Genomic DNA, 25,011 nt, shown 5'->3' with positions numbered 1-25,011 from the left:
GAATCTGTGCGTGTGTTCGTGTATGTGCATATCTATTTAAATATTTGACCACCGTCATTTCTGACGTATCGAGTACACTAATGTGTAAAGAATAGGCCAGACTATTCGTAGGATATGTAAGCAATGGAAAAAATGAGCCGTAACCTGAGAAAGGAATCCAATATCAAAGGACCCAATTAACTACTTTGGGGTAGTTTCATGCACGCTCTTACACTGTAACGGTTTTGCTTGTTATCTTATCATTCGCTCTTCCCTGCACTGTTAATAAACCATCATGTATAAACCTGATTAGTATTTGAGCTCGATGTCTGTTTATTAAATTTTAGCAGCTTTCACCTCGTCTCTCAATTATCACCTAACTGGCGCCTCCGCACAAGTATCTCCACGGGTGGTTTGTTTATATCTTCTAATAATAATAATAATAATAATAATAATAATAATAATAATAATAATAATAATAATAATAATAATAATTTGCCTAAGGTGCGCCAACAGTGACATTCTCTTATCTAATCTGGCAACTCCAACTGAACTGACATTATATGTTAAGTGTGTCTTTTATATCTATTTTTTTATCCCGTGGCTAAGTATCTATCATCTTCTGATAAGGAATTTCAGGATCTCACATTCCTCTTGTTTTTTTAGTTTTTACAGTTTATTTTATATATGGAAGATTTAAAAAGATTTGTTTTAAAATGTGGTTACTGTTCTTAAAATATATTTTATTTGTTCATTAGTTTTCTTGTAGTTTATCTATTACTTTATTTCCTCTCCTCACTAGGCTATTTTTCCCTGCTGGAGCCATTGGACTTATAGCACCCTGCTTTACCAACTAGGGCTGTAGCTTAAATAATAATAAGTTCTTTGTATCCTCACAGTCTCTAAATAATAATAATAATAATAATAATAATAATAATAATAATAATAATAATAATAATAATAATAATAATAATAATAATAATTCATTATAACTTTCACTCCCTCCATATTTTCCCAGTTTCAATATATGGAGGGAGTAAAAGTTATAATCAATTATTATTATTATTATTATTATTATTATTATCATTATTATTATTATCATTATTATTATTATTATTATTATTATTACTTGCTAGGCTACACCCCTAGTTGGAAAAGCAAGATGCTATAACGCCATGGACTCCAACATGGAAAATAGAACAGTGAAGAAAGGAAATAAGGAAACAGATAGAATAGGGTGCCTGAGTGGGGAAATAGAAGCAGGGGAGAATTCCAAAGCTTGGTAGTAGAGGGAAAGAAACATTCACAGTACCATGCAATCAAGATAACTACTATCAATTATCTATTATAAAAATATGTATTGCAAATTATCATACGGTAACAGAATGCTAGCAAGCAAAATGCCAGTCAGTAAGTTCTATATATATATTTATATATATATGTATGTGTATATATATATATATATATATGTGTGTGTGTGTGTGTATACATATACATATATACATATATATATATATATATATGTGTGTGTGTGTGTGTGTACAGTATATATCTATATATATACAGTATGTATATATATACAGTATATATATAGGCCTACATATATATATATATATATATATATGTATATATTATATATACTGTATATATTATATATGAATATATATACAGATATGTATATATATATATATATATATATATATATATATATACACATATATATACATACATGAATTTATATATATATATATATATATACATATATATATATATATATATATACATATATATATATATATATATACATATATATATATACACATATATACATTATATATACATATATATTATACATTTATATATATACACACACGTACATATATATATATATATATATATCTTATTGTTACCAACACTTTCTGAACTATTCCTTACCATGACTAACTATCCAACTGCACTTCTCTATCAGCAAAAAAAAAAAAAAAATATCAAACCGCCCTAATTCTCATTTCTCTATCTTCCCTATCAGCTAAAAAAAATATATCGATGTTCTCCATTTTACAAGATGCCCTGATGAGGTCAGGAATCCGAGCAAAGTCCGTGTAAACAATCGGGAAATATTTGCTGAGGGACGAAGAACAAAGTTCAATTTGACACGTAAAGTGTCAGGCGCAGCGTCTGAAGTGGACAGAGGCTGCCTGCACAGTGGTCGGTCACGTGCAAGATTGGTTGCTGGCGTTGATTTTGTCAGAGGAGACTTGCGACATTTCCATGCAATTGATCGTCATAATGTAAGCAAAATTATTATTGTTATTGCTATTGTTAGTTATTTTTATTGTTATTGCTATTGTTAGTTATTTTTATTGTTATTGCTATTGTTAGTTATTTTTATTGTTATTGTTATTGATATTATCATTATCATATTATTATTATTATGATTATCATCATCATCATAATTATTATTATTATTATTATTGTTATTATTATTATTATCATTATTATTATTATTATTATTATAATCTTTATTATTATTATTATTATTATTATTATTATTATTATTATTATTATTATTATTATCAGCTCCTAGGGCTTCAATGGAAACAAAATAGCCCTGGGAGGAAACAAATGAGGACATAAATTACAAGAGAAGTATTAGACAATTAATATCAAATAATTTTAAAATATTTTGCCCTGCCAGGCTATCGTCCCTCCTCCCCTCCCCTTTTCACCCTCCCGAATTGAAATTATTGATACAAATTTTTAAAAAATTGAGAGTTGTAAATTAACTGTATTCTTTAAAAAGCGTTCAAGTTGATATAAAAAAAAAGGTAAAACATTGAAACGCCAAGCAAGCTTCCGCAGAATATTATATCCAAATGAAAAAGATAACCAAATAAATAAAAAAGCATATTTGATGTAGGTAAACAAGCAATAATTTTAAGTATGCAATAAAAGAATTTTTAAACTATATATTTTGATTTTATATTGATATTGATTTTTAATAAAAAAAAATGTTATCATAAGCAATAAACAGCAGATAAGAAGGTGTATACTAATTATTTAGTTATTTCCTTATTTACTTTTCTCACTGGGCTATTTTCCTTGTTGAAGCCTTTGGACTTATAGCATCCTGCTTTTCCAACTAAGGTTGTAGCTTCTTCTTCTTCATCATCATCATCATCATCATCTCTACGCCTATTGACGCAAAGGGCTTCAGTTAGATTTCACCAGTCGATTCTATATTGAGATTTTAAATCACTACTTCTTATTCAATAATAATTATAATAATAATAATAATAATAATAATAATAATAATAATAATAATAATAATAATAATAATAATAATAATAATAATAATAATATGTCAATAACAACAACAACAATAATAATAATAATAATAATAACAATATAATGATAATAATGGCCAAAGGCATACATAAACTTCAGTGAAAGCATTATTATTATTATCATTATTATTATTATTATTGTTGTTGTTGTTGCTGTTGTTGTTGTTGTTATCATTCCCATTTAAAAAAAAAAAGAGTAAAGAGCAAGAGAATGTAGCCAAGGTATGCGATAACACCAAAACAAAAATAAACCTTCCATTAACTTTGATTGACATGACGGGCATGGCACTTGTGACTCACGATCTATTAGCGCAGTCTGCTTCTTCCTCTTCTTTTTAATACCCTGAGGGTCAGCAGGTCCATTTTTATAACAGCGTTAGATGGACGAAGCTGAGACAGATAGCAGCTGTCGTTGAAGACTCCTGGCTAGTTTGTTATTGAACATTAAGGTATATACTGGCGGCTGGGAATGTGTGTGTAAGTGTGTGTGTGTCTTTCACGTTAGTATGCTGGTGTCAATGTATAAATAGACATGTACTTTCTCTCACTCACACATATAATGTAATTATGTATACAGACATACAAACATATACACACGCATATATATATAGTGTATGTACACACACATTATATATATATATATATATATAATGTATGTAGGTATTTGCAGTACATTATAATATATGTATATATATATATATATATATATAAAATGCGTAGGTATTTACAGTATATATACACACACACACACACACATATATATATATATATATATATACTGTAAATTATATATAAAGTATGTAGGTATGTACAGTATGTGTATATATATATATATATATATACATATATACTGTATATATATATATATATAAATACATATACACACACACACACACATATATATATATATATATACATTATATATATACATATATACTATATATGTATGTATATATATATATATATATATATAAATACATATACATATATACATATATATATATATATATACAGTATGTAAAGAAATTTCAAAACAAAAATATGACAATACGAACACGGCCACAGGACATGAACTAGTTTTACGCACGCCAGACAATAACAAAATAATTACGTAAGCACAGGATGCTGTTGTTGATGACAACAACACGCTGAGTAATGATGATAATGAAGATCTTGACAATAATGTCAATGACTTCCAAAGACCAAGTAACTAAGGGTAATGATGATAATACTGAGGACCGCGATGAGGTAATGGCAATGACTTCCGAAGAAATAAATGAAAGGAAATTAAAAAAAAAAAAAAGAAAAAAAAATGACGATGAATTTGAAATTGACGAGTGCGACTTCAATAGCGAAATAAATGCAAACTGCGTCCGGCTTTGAAAAGAATCTTACATCTGCAGGAGAGAAATGACAAAAGGATGTAGATGAAGCAATGAGATGAGTTTGGAATAGTTTCAAGTTTGCTTGATTGACAGACATATGGCTGCATCAACTATTAAAGCAAGTTACCCTAAGGTGGCAGCTATTGGCTTTTTTTTTTTTTTTTTTTTTTTTTTTTGCACTGGGTTTGGGAAATGGAACTCTCATCATGAAGAAATTTAGATTCAAATTTTCCGAAATTATTATTATATTTTTTTTTTTTGCGAGAATTATTTTATTTCTTATTATCTTAATTACTAACAACTTAATGAAAACAGAAAAGAGGATAAAATATCGTATGATACTCCAGACTGTTAGACTTCTCTATTTAGTCATGGGCAAAATTCTGCAAATAATAGTAAATACTTGGTATTTTGCCAGAATATCTAAGTGTACCTAGACTAGATGGATCATTTTTTTTACAACAGCAAAATATTGTTAATCAAAAGTTAATTACGTTTTTATCCCAGTGTAAAAGTTTCAAGCTAACAACAGTTTCAACCTAACTCCAGTTTCAAGCTAACCCAAGTTTCAAGCTAACCCCCGGTAACTTGAACCGGTTTCAGATTATCGGGGAGGAGGTAGCTTGAAATCAGTTTCAAGTTAACCCCCGTAGCCTGAAACCGGTTTCAGACTACCGGGGGTAAGATTTGGAGGGGATAGTTTCAAACTACCGGGGGGAGGATTTGAAGGGGCAGTTTGAAACCGGCGGGGAAATAAGATTTGGAGGGGTAGTTTGAAACCAGGGATTAAGATTTGGAGAAGGTAGTTTGAAACCAGGGATTAAGATTTGGAGGGGGTAGTTTGAAACTGGGGGTTAACATTTGAAGTGGTAGTTTGAAACCGGTGGGTAAGATTTGGAAGGGATAGTTTGAAACCCGGGGGTTAAGATTTGGAGGGGTAGTTTGAAACTGGGGGCTAAGATTAGGAGAAGGTAGTTTGAAACCAGGGATTAAGATTTGGAGGGCGTAGTTTGAAACCGGGGGTTAACATTTTTTGGGGGGGTAGTTTGAAACCAGTGGGTAAGATTTGGAAGGGATAGTTTGAAACCCGGGGGGTTAAGATTTGAGGGTAGTTTGAAACGAGGGGGTAAGATTTGGAAGGGGGTAGTGTGAAAGTGGGATTAAGATTCTGAGGGGGTAGTTTGAAAGCGGCGTTAAGATTGGGAGGGATAATATGGAATTGGGGGTTAAGATTTGGGGGGGTAGTTAGAAACCGGGGGGGGGGGGTAAGATTTGGAGGGGGTAGTTTGAAAGCGACGTTAAGATTGGGAGGGGTAATATGAAATTGGGGGTTAAGATTTGGAGGGGTAGTATGAAACCGGGGGGGGGGGGTTAAAATTTGGAGGGAGTAGTTTGAAAGCGGCGTTAAGATTGGGAGGGGTAATATGAAATTAGGGGTTAAGATTTGGAGGGGGTAGTTTGAAAGCAGCGTTAAAATTGGGAGGGGTAATATGAAATTGGGGGTTAAGATTTGGAGGGGGTAGTTTGAAAGCAACGTTAAGATTGGGAGGGATAATATGGAATTGGCGGTTAAGATTTGGGGGGTTAGTTTGAAACCGGGGGGGGGTAAGATTTGGAGGGGGTAGTTTGAAAGCGGCATTAAGATTGGGAGGGATAATATGGAATTGGCGGTTAAGATTTGGGGGGTTAGTTTGAAACCGGGGGGGGGTAAGATTTGGAGGGGGTAGTTTGAAAGCGGCGTTAAGATTGGGAGGGGTAATATGAAATTGGGGGTTAAGATTTGGAGGGGTAGTAAGAAACTGGGGGGGGGTTAAGATTTGGAGGGAGTAGTTTGAAAGCGGCGTTAAGATTGGGAGGGGTAATATGAAATTGGGGGTTAAGATTTGGAGGGGGTAGTTTGAAATGGGGGGGGGGTTAAAATATGGAGGGGTAGTTTGAAAACTGCGTTAAGATAGGGGGGGGGAATATGAAATTGGGGGTTAAGATTTGGAGGGGGTAATTTGAAACGGGGGGGGTTAAAATATGGAGGGGGTAGTTTGAAAACTGCGTTAAGATTGGGAGGGGTAATATGAAATTGGGGGTTAAGATTTGGAGGGGGTAGTTTGAAAGCAACGTTAAGATTGGGAGGGATAATATGGAATTGGGGGTTAAGATTTGGGGGGGGGGTAGTTTGAAACCAGGGGGGGGTAAGATTTGGAGGGGGTAGTTTGAAAGCGGCGTTAAGATCCAAGGGAGGGGTAATATGAAATTGGGGGTTAAGATTTGGAGGGGTAGTATGAAACGGGGGGGGGGTTAAGATTTGGAGGGAGTAGTTTGAAAGCGGCGTTAAGATTGGGAGGGGTAATATGAAATTGGGGGTTAAGATTTGGAGGGGTAGTATGAAACCGGGGGGGGGGTTAAGATTTGGAGGGAGTAGTTTGAAAGCGGCGTTAAGATTGGGAGGGGTAATATGAAATTGGGGGTTAAGATTTGGAGGGGGTAGTTTGAAACGGGGGGGGGGGTAAAATATAGAGGGGGTAGTTTGAAAACTGCGTTAAGATTGGGAGGGGTAATATGAAATTGGGGGTTAAGATTTGGAGGGGTAGTTTGAAACGGGGAGGGAGTAAAATTTGGAGCGGGTAGTTTGAAAGCCCTACACCATATTGTGGAATGATTTCTTGGCGACATGATTATGCACTATTATTCCATGTTATAATTGGACTTTCAAACCAAGCTATCTATTATTATTATTATTATTATTATTATTATTATTATTATTGTTGTTGTTGTTATAACCCAGTGAGGAAAGGAAATAAACTACTAGAGAAGTAATGAACAATTAAATCAGAAAATTCTAAGAACAGAAACATTAAAATAAATCTTTCATCTTATAAACTATAAAAACTTATAAGAAAAAAAAAACAGAAGGATTGGTCTAGGAGAATAATACAGTACGTATATTTCTCGTAAACAGATGATACGCTGAACTATAGAAATCTCTCTCTCTCTCTCTCTCTCTCTCTCCTCTCTCTCTCTCTCTCTCTCTTTGTTATACAGGTGACTAGTCCTTTTTTCCAGTTACAATCAAAGGGGATGACTTGCAAGTATTATTTTTAACCTATTCGATATAGCGACCAGTTGCCACTAGTTCTAAAATACAGTTATTCACGGGGAAATAACTTATACGCGGTCTACGTATATTGGCTGGTTGTAGACCCAATTGCAAAGTAAAATTTCAAGTAAAATGTCCTGTCGTTAGATCCCTCAACATAAAACCATTGCATGTGTGTAACTGTAATCTCATTTACAACAACAAATGTAGCAGTGTCTAGTCAACTGCAACAAAGAGACTTCAGACATGTCTTTTTGGGGGGTTTTGGCAGTTTTCATTACCACACTGGTAAGCGCAGATTGGTGATAATCGGAGATTTAGGTCTGGTCACTCACAGCTAACCAACCTAGTATGGGTAGGCCTGAGCAGTACAGATTTTCTGATCATTGGGTTAAACAGACCATTTTACATTGTTCAGGTATACCTATTCAAGGTATACTATATATATATATATATATATATATATATATATATATATATATATATATATAGTGTGTGTGTGTGTGTGTGTGTGTGTGTGTGTGTGTGTGTGTATGTGAAATCTAAGATTATGGATTCACACATTAACGGCGATATCAACCAAAATAAGAAAGCTATGAAACTATGAACACTAAAATAGATTGTCTTGTATACCCATTGACCAGAGATACTTACATAAGAGTAGTGTTATAAATAGGACTAAAATGTCATTTTTGTGCTTAGGACGACATTAATCGGTGCAACTATGTAGGTATGGCACTATTAAGTAGATGACAGTAGGCTAAGGAATTAGAGATAAGAGCATGTTCGGACTTCAGAGTGAGATATCATTTGGCAAGAATAACAATCTCTCTCTCTCTCTCTCTCTCTCTCTCTCTCTCTCTCTCTCTCTCTCTCTCTCTCTCTCTCTCTCTTGGGATTGATATCTGATGTGTTAATTCATATCAAAAGAGATTATTATTATTATTATTATTATTATTATTATTATTATTATTAGCTAAGCTACAACCCTGCTTAAGAGAAGAAAGATGCTATAAGCCCAAAGAGCTCCAACAAGGGAAAAATATCCCAGTGAGGAAAGGAAATAAGCAAATAAATAAACGATATAACAAGTAATGAACCATAATTTAGCTTTAGAATGGGAGTTACGCAAACCTTGCTGATGTAACCAGCTCGAATGTCGAGACAGATGACCGAGATTCGTGTACTACCACTGTGTATTGAGACGGCAGTGGTACTACCCAGTTCAAACTGGCGAGAAAAAAAAAAAAACGCTTCTTGACTGGCTTCCGTTCCTCTGGTCTATACCGGAGCAAGCAGTGGCGTAGTAAATATTTTTATGTTGACCAAGCTAACACATGTTTCTTTTTATAATTTATATATGAAAGATTTATTTCAATGTTGTTACTGTTCTTGACATATTTTATTTCAATTGTTCATAACTTCTCGTGTAGTTTGTTTATTTCCTTGTTTCCTCTCCTCACTGGGCTATTTTTCCCTGTTGGAATCCTTGAACTTATAACATCCTGCTTATGCAAATAGGGTTATAGCTTAGCTAATAATAATAATAATAATAATAATAATAATAATAATAATAATAATAAATTTAGTAAAATGCCCCTGGGACCCCAAGAGAATGGGCCTCTAAAGCAGGGTCAGAAAATAAACGGAAGTATACAGTACATCTAAAATTACCAGGGTAAGGGGAAGAGGGTCTCTCTTTACAAACTTAGCTCCGGGCCCCCGCATCTGAACGAAGGTCAGTTTCATAACATTAACGATCAGAAGTTTGATCATTAGAGAATCAATGGATTAGATTGGATTGGAGAATGTGGACCTATATACGGATCAGGGCTTGGGCAGGGAAGGCCAATTGGAACAGGTGTAACTGGAGGTTAAGAGAAGTTAGCAAGATAAGAGAAAGAAGCGGGAAGGAAAGGAAGGTTTTAAAACTTTTAAAGGCCCACTCATGAATGGCAGAGGTAAGGAACAGTGACATTGCCCAAGCAAGCATGACAAGGCCCTAGAGACTGATCATATATACATATGATCAGCATCCAAGCCCCCTTTTCACCCAAGCTAGGATCACGGAGGGCCTGGCAATGGCCGCTGATGACTCGGCAAGTAGACCTATAGACTCCTCCAACTAACCCCCTCCTTAGCTCACAAGGATGGTGAGGTTGCAGCGACCAAATGAACTATCGAGCTTGAGCGGGACTCGAACCTAAATCTGGCGATCACCAGGCTGGGACCAGGATTAATCCTGATAGGGACGTTTCCAATAAGCCACCACAACCCATAGGCGAATTAATAGAATGAAAAATAACAAACATGAATTGATTTTGACGAACGTTAGTAGTAATTAAAAGAAACCTAAAGATGCAATAGGCCACAAAGAAAATCTCGGTGACCACAGTTTATCACCTTCGTTGAAAGACAATTATACCGATGAATGTAACCATATTTTACCCTAGCAGGTGACTCCCTACAATATGACTTGCGAAGTAATTTAATTTTATAAATTTAAATGACGACAGCAGCCATGTAATCATGAAAGGTTATTACAGCTTAACTCTGAATAAGAAACATTTCTCGGGGATTTTTTTTTTTTGGGGGGGGAGGGTGGCGGAACGCGCATTTAATCTTGACCAATTTTACGGATGTCTTGAATAATCTAAACCATTAAAGTTTCAAGAAAATATCCTGGTCAAGTTGATTGCTGTTTAAATGAATCCCTTACAAATATTCAGACCGAGTTATTACCTCCGCCAACGAAGTTGGACGGAGATTATGTTTTATCCCCTGTTCGTGTGTGTGTGTTTGTGAACAGGTTCCTAACCACAATTTTAATCGCAGAGTAATGAAACTTGCAGAGATTAATTGTTATATAAAATGCTGGGAATGATTAAATTTTGGAAAGTCAAGGTCAAAGGTCACGGTCAAGCAAAATGTCCAATTCACGTAATTAGCCATAAGTCAGGCCAACGTTGTCACAGAGACTTCACACTTGATTCATATTTGTGTATCAAAATCCACGCCAATTAATACATGTTAAGGTCAAAGGTCAAGGTCGAGAAAAGGTCGAAAAATAAGCTGCCACGGCGGAGGTCTGCGCTCTACTGAGGGCTCCTCTATTTGCTCCTGCGATATGTAATGTGAAAACGATTGTAAAGAAATGTCAGCTTTTTGGATTACGGAAGGATAGAAATTATATGCAGAATGCCTTAGCCACTCGCACTGAAGTTAGACACACACACACACACAGAGCCTGTAACACAGCCTGCAACATAGCCTGTAGCAGTAATTACATGCTACTGTAATCTAGTTAATCAACCCGAACAGCTGATTTTATGCAAACACTTCTCGCAAGACCTAAACTCTCTTCCTTGCTGCTCGCCCGGTCTGGCACTCAGAACCTAGATTAGGCCTATGCAATTAACTGAGTCGAGCTTCACAATATTGGCGCCGACGGCAAGACAGGCGTCCGCCATAACTCAACATTTTAGGCCTTGAATGAGCACCTTCAACGGATAAATAAAAATCAATTACTGTTGCTGTCATCTTCGGCGTAATTCTTTTCACTACCAAAAGAAAAAGAAAAAGAAATGGGAAAAATAAACAAATAAAAAAGATCGTTATTTCCAGATATGGGTTTATTATAAACCCTATATCAATCCCAGATTTATTATCTATTGTTATGATACTACTATTTCTTTGTTATATATCTGATAAAAATCATATTATTACATCATTGATTCCAGATTTAATAGGTCTAATAAGAATAATTTCTATTATCTTAAGCTACTGGTATTTATTTTATATAAACCCCAAAGCAATTTAATTATTCATGCAAAACATCAATCGAAAGAAATCTTGCTTAAATATACTGCAGTATGAAGCTTTTTTTCGAACCAAAATTTGTTACATAAAAGTGTAGGCCGATGTACGTATCACTTTCACTAGCTTAATGTAAAAGATATGAAAAATCTAGTGTTTTTTTTCTAATTATTATTATTTGCTAAGCTACAACCCTAGTTGGAAAAGCAGGATACTATAAGCCTAGGGGCTCCAACAGGGAAAATAGCTCAGTGAGGAAAGGAAACGAAGAAAAATAAAATATTTTAAGAAGAGCAACAACATTAAAATAAATATCTCCTATATAAACTATAAAAACCTTAACAAAACAAGAGGAAGAGAATTAAGATAGAATAATGTGCCCGAGTGCACCCTCAAGCAAGGGAACTCTAACCCAAGACAGTGGAAGACCATGGTACAGAGGCTATGGCACTACCCAAGATTAGAGAACAATGGTTTGATTTTGGAGTGTCTTTCTCCTAGAAGAGCTGCTTACTATAGCTAAAGAGACTCATCTACCCTTACAAAGAGGAAAGTGGCCACTCAACAATTACAGAGCAGTAAGAAGAATTGTTTGGTAATCTCAGTGTTGTCAGGTATATGAGGCAGAGGAGAATATGTAAAGAATATGCCAGACTATTCGGTGTGTGTGTGTGTGTGTAGGTAAAAGGAAAATGAACCGTAAATCGAAGAGAAGGATCAAATGTACTACTGTCTGGCCAGTCAAAAGACCCCATAACTCTCTAGCGGTAGTATCTCAACGGGTGGCTGGTGCCCAGGCCAACCTACTACCTAAAGTTCAGTTAAAATGCAAGGGGTTAGTACAATAGAAAGTCTTTCATTATTATTATTATTATTGTTGTTGCTGTAGTTGTTGATGATATATTAATTATAATTTTTATTAATCAATTATAATTATAGTTATTTAATTATTTCTAATATCATTAATAATAATAATAATAATAATAATAATAATAATAATAATAATAATAATAATAATAATGATAATAATAAATAAAACAGCATGTCAAGAGATTATTCGACCTAATCTAAGACATTTAAAAGATTAAAAAAAGAGGATTCAGATTTTGTGATACAGCAACTTTTAATGTCTTCGTCATAAGTGACTAAGCAAGATTCATCTTTACTCTAGTAAAAAATTTACTTCTTTGAAGTTTTAAAAGCTGTTTTTGTATTCATTAAACCCTCTTTTATAGCTTTGCTATTTTGATGATGCCCACTTTCAACCACACATTTATCATTTCACGGATAAAAAGTTCCTCCCCATCGCTATCCGTACATTAAGGGGTCGGTTGCCTGATGCACCCTCTCCAATGCCTTCTCTGAAAGATATCCTCTTCCAAGAAACCTCTTCTCTCCATGTCCAATTGATAGATCTAAGTGCCAGGCACTATAGTCCATTTCTTTTAGCGATGCATATTTGCACCGACTCGCAGCGGTGCCCTTATAGCTCGAAAAACGTTTCCTGATCGCTGATTGGTTGGACGAGATAATTCTAACCAATCAGCGATCAGGAAACTTTTCCGAGCTAAAAGAGCACCGCTGCGAGTCGGTGCAAATCTGCATCGCTAAAAGAAATGGACTATATTTCACTTAATATAGTGCCAAATCATCACAGTAATATATCAATATTAAGATCATAGCAAGAAAAATTGTACCTTTTAATAAAATTGTGGCTAAACTACACTTTTCATCATCATTATCACTAGTTAAGCTACAATCCTAGTCGGAAAAGCAGGATGCCCAAGAGCTCCAACAGGGAAAAATAGCCTAATGAGGAAAGGGAAAAGGGAAATAAACAAGCTACTTGAGAAGTAATGAACAATTAAAGTAAAATATTATAAAGTCAGTAAAAACATTAATACAGACTTTTCTTATGTAAACTATAAAAACTATTAATTTTAAGATTATGACAAGAAAGATTGTACCTTTAAATAAAATCTTGGCAAAACCCCACTTTTTGTGTTACTTTTATTAATACCTAACATTCTAAACTAATCTCTGCTATAGTCAGGTATCTAACTGACCTCACTCTTCTTTCACCCAATAGTAATAATAATAATATTAGTAGTAGTAGTAGTAGTAGTAGTAGTAGTAGCTTATTATTGCTACTAGCTAAGCTACAGCCAATATCAGCTAAAATATAAATCAGATTAGTTTGATTAACTGAAGTTAATTTCTGGCGTTACGCGGGTCACTGACGCTGTAACAAATATATGCACTAATTTTTCATGCAATTATATGGGAATAGTTTGCCAGGCCATAAGATAACGGAACCATTTCAATTCCCTCAAAGAGACTACCCCTTAATTAATTAGAAAAAAAATATACCTCCTCCGATACATCATCTTTGCTCAGGTTCAACCCATTAACACTATCATCTTATGACCCTTCACTTCCTCTTCTATATTTTCCCCTACCTTTTTTGCCTATTTTTTCAACCTTTTTTATACTGAAGATCGGTCAAGAATTCTTAGTAGTATCATAAACTCCACAGCTGGCAAAGATCTCACAAAGGGGGGGGGTGTAGGGATGGATAGGGTCAGAGGGGTATGGGGATGGATAGGAGGTGGGGGGAGGAGGGGATAATAGGGTAGGGATAGATGGGACGTTGGGGAAGGAGAGGGTCCACTCTTTTGAATGGGACAAAAATATTTTCCTTGGCGCAAAAAAAAAAAAAAAAAAAAAAAAACAAGATGGTGGGGTAGGGATAGGTAGGATAGGGGATGTGGGGTAGGAAGAGAAGGTAGGCATAGGTAGGCTAGGGGATGTAGGGAAGGAAGGGAAGCTAGGGATAGGTAGCTAGGTAGGTAGGTAGGACTGAGGGCCCACTCCCCAGAAAGGGACCCTGGGACAGAGATCTTTGCCAAGGAAAGAAATCTCGCGATCATCTGCTCAGGCGCTGTTTTGATGACTCTGTCTGATGAGACACATAACGAGACACCGATGAAAGCCGAGCAGATATTCGTGTTTGATGTACGATGACAAAGGTGATGATTAAAGTCGTCTCGTTGGGCGATGAGTTGATAAGGTAGCAGGGAGGGTTGGATGGGGAGGACTCGGTCGTGATAAATCGAAATGATGCGGATTTTATGTAATGGACCCCAGGTGGATTGATAATAATAATAATAATAATAATAATAATAATAATAATAATAATAATAATAATAATAATAATAATAATAATAAATTTGATAATAATGATCTTAACATTTTAACAAATAATAATAATTCTAATATTGAAAACAAATAATTTTACTTATGCTGATTTTAACATTTTCAAAAATAATAATTTTGACAGTACTAATTCTAACATTTTCATAAAGAATAATGATTTTGATAATATTTCTAACACTTTAAAAAATAATCATAATTCTGATATTTTCAAAAATAATAATTTCAATATTTTCAAAAATATTTTATGAAATATCTGTTTTGATGCTGTTACTGTTTTTTAAATATTTTATTTTGAATTTTTTCTATCTCTCATATCGTTTATGTTTCCTTATTTCCTTTCCTAACTGGGCTATTTTTCCTTTTTGGAGCCCTAAGGCTCAGCATCTTGCTTTTCCAACTAGGGCTATAGCTTAACTAGAAAAAAAAAAATAATAAAAAAAGAAATAAAAAAATGAAAAAAAAGATAAGAATAAAATAATAATAATAATAATAATAATAATAATAATAATAATAATAATAATAATAATAATAATAATAATAATAATAATAATAATAATAATAGTAATAATAATAATAATAATAATAATAATTCCGTTCTTCAACCAGTTTCCTAACGTACCAAATACCACAGAAAGATTTATTTCGTAGATCAGAGATGAAAGGATATTATGGTAATGAAGAAACTGAATCATCCCTGGAGAAGGAATGAAATTCCCAACCATTTCCTACCCAATTCCTAATGTTCCAGTTGGAATTTATTACTGAGACAGGGTGAAAACAGATAGCGAGGAAGCTTTTAGAATTTTTATTCCAGGGTAATTTGGATGTATTCATTTCTCAGGTTTGATTGTTTTAATAAACATTTGTTTAAATTTGTATGGCGACTTACGTCGTGAACAGCAATCTAATAAAAAGTTCACATATCAAATTAACCTAATAAATATACCGTGTCGTTATATATATATATATATATATATATATATATATATATATATATATATATATATATATATATATATATATATATATATATATATATATATGTATGTGTATATATATTATATATATATGTTTTATATATATATATATATATATATATATATATATATATATATATATATATATATATATATATGTATGTGTATATATATTATATATATATGTTTTATATATATATATATATATATATATATATATATATATATATATATATATATATATATATTCAGAAAATCTCCTTTTGTAGTGACAAAATTCTTGAATGACGGATTATTATTATTATTATTATTATTATTATTATTATTGCTTACTGAACTACAACCCTAGTTGAAAAAGAAGGATGCTATAACCCCAGGAGTCCCAACAGGGAAAATAACCCAGTGAGGAAAGGAAACCAGAAAAATAAAATATTTTAAGAACAGTAACAATATTAGAATAAATATTTCCTATATAAACTATGAAAACTTTAACATAAGAGAAAGAGAAATTAGATAGAATAGAGTGCCCGAGCGTACCCTCAAGCAAGAGAACTCTAACCCAAGACAGACCATGGTACAGAGGCTATGGCACTACTAGCGTTTATTGTAAAGGTAAAGGTGTCTGATTTAGTTCCAGTTTCATCAGAATAGATGCTCACAAGAACGTCAGCCTGGCAAGCCCAACACCCAACTGTGGTGCCCAACCACGGCAGTGGTCTACCCAGTAAATAGCTTAATTAATCTCACGGTCCTGGGCAGGGATCGTTCTGCACCAAATGAATGATAGGCGAGCACGTAACCATTGTACTAGTCAGTAGGCTTGTAGAGGATAATTCTCTTGTTATTATTATTTTTATTATTTTTATTATTATTTATGAAGCTACAATCCTAGTTGGAAAAGCAGAATGCTATAAGCTCAAGGACTCCAAATGAGAGAAATAGCCCATTGAGGAAAGGAAATTATCGTACGAGAACCTGTGTCTGGCAACAGAGCCAGAATCTTAAACGAATACAAGGAACCTCATTTCTCTGCTTGTCAGAACAGTAGAGCAAAGGGATAATGTTATATCGCAGGCGAAACGAGCCACAGTGGAGCACAGACGAATAAGTAATTGAGCATGATATTGGACCATGGAATATTTAAGATAGCTTAACCCATACTAACACTCTTTTGGCGTAATTTTATTGAATTATATCACACAAACGTTCAGTAACTAAAACAACGTTTTGCTGTAAATTATATCACACTAACGTTTCGTAACTAAACTGTTAAAAAAACACTAATTTTGATCTGAAATTCTTCGCAAAAATATAATTTTTTCAGCTGTATTTCAGTAATTACAGGCGACCGTAATTTTTATTCTACTTGGTTATTATCTTTTACGGTTTGGTGACCGTATTAACACTCCTTTATGTTAATATATCCGTTTTTTAAGTCGGTAAATACCTGATAACATTTATTGTAGGATTTTTACCGTTTTATTTTATTTATTTTTTTTTTTTTTTGCGGCAAATTTTCAAAAGTAATATGAAGTTTTGTTGAAAATTAAATTTTGTGCCAAGTGATCGATGATCATAATTTTTTTCAAATCCTACTAAATGTAAAAATTAATGTAAAAATAAATGTTTTTGAAGTTAAGTCTGGACCGTTTTGCACTTTAATGTTCTGACGTCGAAATAAATGATAAGTCTAATTCTAGTTCTGTTTCAGCGATTTCATCACATATTTTAATTCTAGCTCGTAGGTATTTTAAAGCAGGGGCTCCCAACCTTTTTCTTCATCTGTACCCCTTGGCCAATTATAGACTTATAGATTCAAGCTTGTTAAGCAAGACTTCGTACATCACCCTCTGGCCTGAGAGGACACTCGGGGAAGCTGCTCTATCTTATTTTTCTTCCTCGTGTTTTTGAAGTTTTTATAGTTTACACAAGAAAGATCTAATTTAATGCTGTTACCGTGCTTAAAACATTTATATATCAATTGTTCATTACTACTCTTGTAGTTCGTTTATTTCCTCGTTTCCTTTCCTCGCTGGGCTATTTTCCCTGTTGGAGCCCTTGGGCTTAAAGCATCTTGCTTTTCCAACTATGGTTATAGCTTAGTTTGTAATGATAATAATATTGTGTATCCCTAAAACTGGGGATGAAATTGATAATGTAATACAATTCTATTATTCATTCTCATTGCAGATTACATCATGTATTGCACATTACAGGTTATTCGCTCAGATTCAATGTACCCCTGAAGAGTGAAAATGTAACTCTGGGATAGATGTGTACCCCATGGGAATCCTTGCTTTGAATGTTGTTTTTATGTACACCTACTCATTATCTTAATTTTCGCATCTATCTCTTGTATTATCTTTTACACTGAACATTACACACGCTCTTCTGTGCTCAACCTGCTAATAATGTTTTGTAAACACTGGTGTTATTGTATATCCTATTTTTTCTTTCCTGAATTCATAAGTACCCCTATCATAACTCTGTATATGGCGTTTGGTGAAATAAAAATTATTTTTATTATTATTATTATTATTATTATTATTATTATTATTATTATTATTATTATTATTATTATTATTATTATTATTATTATCATTATTATTATTATTATTATTATTATTATTATTAAAGAAACTAACTGGGGTTTGGGGGCGAAACCTCCCACTAAATTAAAACTGGGTAGTTTGTTTTTCTCGTTTTAGAAGTTAATAATATATAATAGTGTAATAATCATAACATAGAAAATAGAAAAAGCACATTGTTTATTTTAGGAAACCCAAAGTTTTTCCAGTTTTATAGTAGACCCACTAAAACTAAAAAACTATGGATTTCCGCCAGTTATCGCCTTCAAATACGTTAAAAAAAAAAACTATAAAATACTCCAAGTACGTTTATTACAATATCCTAAAGTTTTGAAAATTATAAGGCTTTTACTAATCATTGGCCTCTTGAATGAAAACTTTAATTATAATTACCCTACTTGCCCAGCCTAAATGTTTAAAATTACAAAGTAAATTACAAAAACTATTTCAGTCAAACACCAAACGTTCTTACGCAAATATCGAATTTCGTAGTACAAATTTTCCAAGCTTTCACTAACCCTCTACCTAAATACATCTGCTTATATAACAAAAAAATTTATAAGTTATATATTTTGATTATTATTTATAAGTATTTTTTGTAAATTACTGTTATAGATTCATGTCTATTTTTGCAATAGCATATTTACGCAAATATAAATTATTGAAATGTAAATGTATTTTCATAATAAAAGATAAAAAACATAAGTATGTTTTTTATTTTGTGTTATGAAAATACATTTACATTTCAATAATTTATATTATTTGCATAATTATGCTATTGCATAAAAAAATGAAGTACTTCATTTTTTTTTACAACGAAACCATTATTCCTAAAATCATCACACCTACATCAATAACTATTCTTGTGCGTCCGGGACAACATTTGATTACATATACCTCACTTTTTTTTACAACGAAACCTTTATTTCTTAAATCATTACACCTGCCTCATTAACTATCATAGTTCGTCTGAAACAACATATATTTACAAAATATTATTCACAAGTAGGGGAATATAAATGGAGCCTTAAGACCTGAAATATAATAGAAACTTGCCCGACGGAAACCAGAAGCAATAACAACGCTAATGAAATGATTCAAAAGCTAGTTTCGATATATCTAAAAGTAAACAGCAAGGCCCGTGCCCCCTTGAAAAAAATTAAGACAATCCAGATGTTCGGGACCAGACTTCTGAATTAAAAACACTTATATAGATAACACTTACCTTAAGTAGTCCAATGTTGAAAACTCATTATCACAGACCAGATGGAACATCAAAATGACTTTAAACACATTTAAACTTCCATGCTATCGTTTAGCATAACCAACGACGCACCCATTTTAAAGGTTTAAGGTTTAAAGGCCGCTCATGAATGGCAGAGGCAAGAGACAGTGACATTGCCCTAGCAAGCAGGACAATGCCCTAGAGACTGACCACACACACACACACACACACACACACACACACACACACACACACACACACACACATATATATATATATATATATATATATATATATATATATATATATAATATATATATATATAAGTGTGTGTGTCTGTGTGTGTGATCAGCGCCCAAGCTCCCTCTCCACCCAAACTAGGACCAGGGAGGGCCAGACAATGGCTGCTGATGACTAAGCAGGTAGACCTACAGGCTCCCTCAGTCCCCCTCCTTAGCTCACAAAGATGGTGAGATTGCAGACTCTAAAGGAACTAACGAATTTGAGCGGGATTCAAACTCCCATCTGACGATCACCAAGCAGAGACGTTACCAATAGGCGACAACAACCTTCAGATAAGTAACAAAACAAAAATAACAGTTATCAATTAGAGAACTACGCGTTGTTTAACTTTGAATGGACTTTCCTTCAAGCTAATTGGTAGTTATTCAAGGATTATAAAAGCGTAGCTAGATGCTTTAGTGTTTCACGGATAAGAGAATCACTCTTAGACGTAAAAGAATAGCCATTGGGATATTTAGCACAAAAAGGAAGAGGAGAACGCATAATTTTTTTTTCTTTTTTTGCCTGGGATTTACACCGTTTTACGGAAACTGTCAAAACGGAAATTGTTGATAAATTCATAAATTTATGAAATATATTGACAATGAGGAAAATTAAAGATAAACTTACTTAATACTTCTCTGTGTCCTTTATATTCATTGTATGAAATTTTCATGTATTAGGGATGCCTACAAATAAAAGCACAATTTACAAAATTTTTGTTTAGACTAAACATACAACAAACAGTGTGATATCTCTGATGATAGTTATAATGATTACATACATCTGCATTCTTGTATATTACCAAAACACACATGCGCACATACACAAACACACACATACACACACACACACCTTGGCGTGGTAAAAAGGGTTTGTGTACCGCCATGATCAACAAAGCTGTAGTCATGCCCATCTATACTAGATTGGTTTACTGTGAACAATCAGGCTAAAGTCTCCCACCATCACCATTCCGCAGTGTCCAGGGTGAAGATGGAAAAAAGGCCAAAATCCAGACATGACCAAGACATGTCCGAGGCCTTTGTCCCGCAGTGGACTAGAAACAGCTACAGTTGTTGTTGTATATATGTTTGTGCATATATATAGATAGATAGATTGATAGAAAGACAGATAGAAAGATAGATAGATAGATATATTTCAAGTGTATTTTTTCATACATGTTGACATGACAACATATGTGTATGTTCATATAAACAATCATAATGAAATAAACAATAAATCAATGGGTGCCTCAGACAAAAAAAAAAAAAATACAAAGCCAATCCATGTCTGTAACCATTCGTAAAGGCATCAAAAACATTTATATACGTAGTATTTGAACTAAAATCACAGAAGTGTGAAAGGTGTAAAAAAAAATGCACTTTACTACTAACAGGAATCCGAAAATTTCATCCATTTTCCTTTCCAAGAAAATGTTATTTATATGTGCCAAGTTCCATTTAAAAGGTGGAAAAACAAGAAAAGTGGAAAACTTAGCCTTACATGGAACAGCGGGTCAAAAGGCGACACATTTCCTTTAACTTTTGGAATCCATCCAAAAACCATTATCCCCTCCAGTGATTCTGCCTTCCTTCTTCTTTTTCTTCTTCTTCTTCATCCTACATCGATATTCAAATAAACTAGAAAAGCACTCTGAGGGTGCAGACTTCCGCCACGGCAGCTTATTTCTCGAAACCAGCTTGCCTTTCCTAGAATCAATTTAGACCATAGGCGTATTTGGAGTCTGTGTGACGATAACAATGTGCTAGCTTGAGGTTTAAGGTTAGGGTTAATTCAGTCCACCTTTTGCTCGACCTTGACCTTGACCTTTGACCCATGACTTTCAAAATTGAATCACTTCTACGTCTCAATATAACAACCAATCCCTGAAATTTTCACTACTCTACGAGTAAAATTGTGGCCAGGAAGTTGTTCACAAACAAACAAACAGGGACGAAAACATAGTTAACCAACTTCATTGGCGGAGGTAATAACACCCTGGTAGAAGGTGGCTGCCCTAATTCTACTTCCTTTAGATAGTTGTTCGTAAAGTTTACGAAAGTCAAGTTGCTGATTCTTTTTCAGTCTGACCAAAAACAACTTCCTGTATTTGGAATAAACTAATTAAAACTTCTTTCAAAGTTGACAGGTTACCTGTTTACCTGTCGTGAATGTCTGCTTGTCTGTCTATGTCTGTTCACAAGAAATTTCCAAAATTCATATCTGGATTAGAAGAAGATTTTGAATCAAAATAATCTTTATTTATTCTTATTCTAACCCGAATTTATGCTTAATAGTTTTAAGCTTTAAAAGTGGACTTTAGCAAGTGGTTATGGGTTCTCAGTCTATAAATGAAATTCAATAAAGCCACACTACTAGTGTGGGATTCGTGTTTCTTAAAGGTAAGGGTTTCTGATTTCATTTCCAGTTTCATCAGAATAGTTACTCACCAGAACGTCAGCCGTGCAAGTCCAACCCCCACTGTGGGGCCTAAACACAGCAGTGGCCTCCCCAGTAAACAGCTTAGACTCACGGTCCCGGGTTGGGATCAATCTGCTACCATGCGAATGCTAGGCGAACACGTTACCATTGTATTAGCCAGAAGGCTCTTATAGCCCAACCCCCCACTATGGTGCCTAAACACAGCAGTGGCCTCCCCAGTAAATCACTCGAAATCGCATTCCCGGGCTGAGATCGACCTGCTGCTATGCGAATGCTAGGCGAACACATTACCATTGTATTAGCCAGAAGGCTTTTATAGCTTAACTCCCCCACTGTGGTGCCTAAACACAGCAGTGGCCTCCCCAGTAAATAGCTTAAACTTGCGGTCCCGGGCTGAGATCGATCTGCTTCCATGCGAATGCTAGGCAAACACATTACCACTGTACTAGCCAGGTGGCTCTTATACCCCAACCCCCAACTGTGGTGCCTAAACACAGCAGTGGCCTCCCCAGTAAATAGCTTAAACTTGCAGTCCCGAGCTGAGATCAATCTGCTTTCATGTGAATGCTAGGCAAACACATTACCACTGTACTAACCATGAGGCTCTTATATCGGGTATTTCCCCTTGATTCATACTGTGACTAAACGTATAATAAAGGAATAACTATATAAAAAATAGTCGATTTATAATGAAGTTTAATCTTTTTAGAATATCGAAAGCTCAACATTTGAGACCAACAGACACAAAGGCTAGAGAGAGAGAGAGAGAGAGAGAGAGAATGAGAGAAACTAATCTAGAGGAAAATTAAAATGAATATAAGGTAGCAGGAATAGAAGATATAGGCAAAGATAGGCAAACAAACAGCCAGAGAGAGAGAGAGAGAGAGAGAGAGAGAGAGAGAGAGAGAGGGGGGGGGGAATTTCACATTCTTTTGATCTAAAAAACAATTTAACAATTTAAAGGCAGAAAAGAACGAAATGTGATTCCACTTGAAAACATCACTGCCTCTTGATCTGCCGGACTGGAGTTCGAGTTCCACTCAAACTCGATAGTTTCCTGTAGTGTTTGCAACCTCACCATCCTTCTGAGTTAAGAATGGTGAGTTTGGGCGAGTTTATAGGTATACTTTCTGAGTCATCAGCAGCCATTGCCTGGACCTCCCTGGGGTATAGAGGGGCTTGGGCGTTCATCATATGTATATATGGTCAGTCTCTAGGGCATTGCCCTGCTAAGGCACTGTACTGTCCTTTGCCTCTGCCATTCCTGAGTGACCTTTAAACTTTAAAGCAATTATGTTTTCCCCTTTTTGTCTTTGACGTTGACTGAATCTTAATTTTATCTGTTTTATCTAATCCACCTATTATAAGAGGGGAATTAGGAAAAAAAAGTATGGTTTTCACATATTTATCTGATAGTGGGTATTTCAAACTATCACCAATCCGCACTGGCCACCGTGGTGATGAAAACTAGCCAAACCCCAGACATGAACTGACATGTATGAGGCCTTTATCCTGCAGTGGACTAGAAACGACTGCACTTCTTGTTGCTGTTATCATTGGGTATTTCCCAAGCGTCTTCTAACCTTCCTCTTGGTACCATTACCATGAGTCAGTTGGGAGAAGGGTGGGTATGTCAGCTATAAGAAACATCACGTGAGTACAGAAATAAGAAATCTAATTACTAAGAGTCTATTTATTTCTATGAATCTCCCCAAATGTTCATATTTCCGACTCCCACACTCAGTTGGAGGAGGGGGAGGGGGATCAAAGGAATGAAAGGGATAAATATAAGAACAAATAATGAGATAATGATGATGAAGAGTGTAACTATTTTAAGGATTATTAACCTGGTCTCGATGACTCGTCTACCTTACTTTGATAAACGGCTTAAACTAGAGTTTAAAATACGGAATTCCAAAATGCTTACTTACATACAGTAATTTAAAATACAGCACCTACTGTAGATTGCCCTTTTAAGGTAATGTTTTGCGAACATAGAGTTGGTACGCCACTGAGATAATGGAAACAAAAAGAGTTCAAAAATGAGAGAGAGAGAGAGAGAGAGAGAGAGAGAGAGAGAGAGAGAGAGGAGAGAGAGAGAGGAGAGAGAGAGAGAGAGAGAGAATGTACTATGAACAGAGAAAAATAAATAACAACAAGGTACACGAACAGAGAGAGAGAGAGAGAGAGAGAGAGAGAGAGAGAGAGAGAGAGAGAGAGAGAGAGAGAGAGAGAGAGAGGATGTACTTACAAGAGAAAAAACAACATACAACGGTACACAAGCAGACAGGGAGCCTTGAATTGTCCTGATCTGCAATATTAACCCATGGTTATACTTTGTCAACTAGCCACATTGTAAATCATCATCACCATCATCATCATCTCCTACGCCTATTGACCCAAAGAGCCTCAGTTAGATCTCGCCAGTCGTCTCTATTTATTTTTGAGCTTTTAAATCAATGCTTCGCCATCTAACATCTACTTCACATATCATAGTCTTAAACCATTAGGCCTGGGTCTTCCAACTCTTATAGTGACTAGTGGAACCCAATTGAAAGTTTGGTGAACTATTCTCTCTCGGGGAGTGCGAAGACCATGCCAAGCCATCTCCATCTACCCCTCACCATAATCTCATCATATATGGCACTCGAGTAATCTCTTTT

The 25,011-nt window shown here is 34.5% G+C and overlaps 1 protein-coding gene across 2 annotated transcripts in view; it reads right to left on the bottom strand.

Annotated features, from left to right (window-relative positions):
- LOC137651923 (uncharacterized) overlaps positions 1–25,011 on the bottom strand; it is a 338,520-nt gene that overhangs the window by 261,258 nt on the left and 52,251 nt on the right. The window contains exon 1 of one of the 2 annotated variants that reach the window (XM_068385132.1): positions 3,627–3,729. The exons of the other annotated variant lie outside the window; for it this stretch is intronic. The gene's annotated coding sequence lies outside the window, so the exon portion shown is untranslated. Of the gene's footprint in view, positions 1–3,626; positions 3,730–25,011 lie in introns of those variants that run through there. 2 annotated transcript variants of the gene reach the window in all.

This window comes from Palaemon carinicauda, chromosome 13 (genome assembly GCF_036898095.1).
Source record: "Palaemon carinicauda isolate YSFRI2023 chromosome 13, ASM3689809v2, whole genome shotgun sequence".
Lineage (NCBI taxonomy): Eukaryota > Metazoa > Arthropoda > Malacostraca > Decapoda > Palaemonidae > Palaemon > Palaemon carinicauda.
The sequence above is the reverse complement of the archived record's forward strand: the minus strand, read 5'-3'. Positions and strand labels throughout refer to the sequence as shown.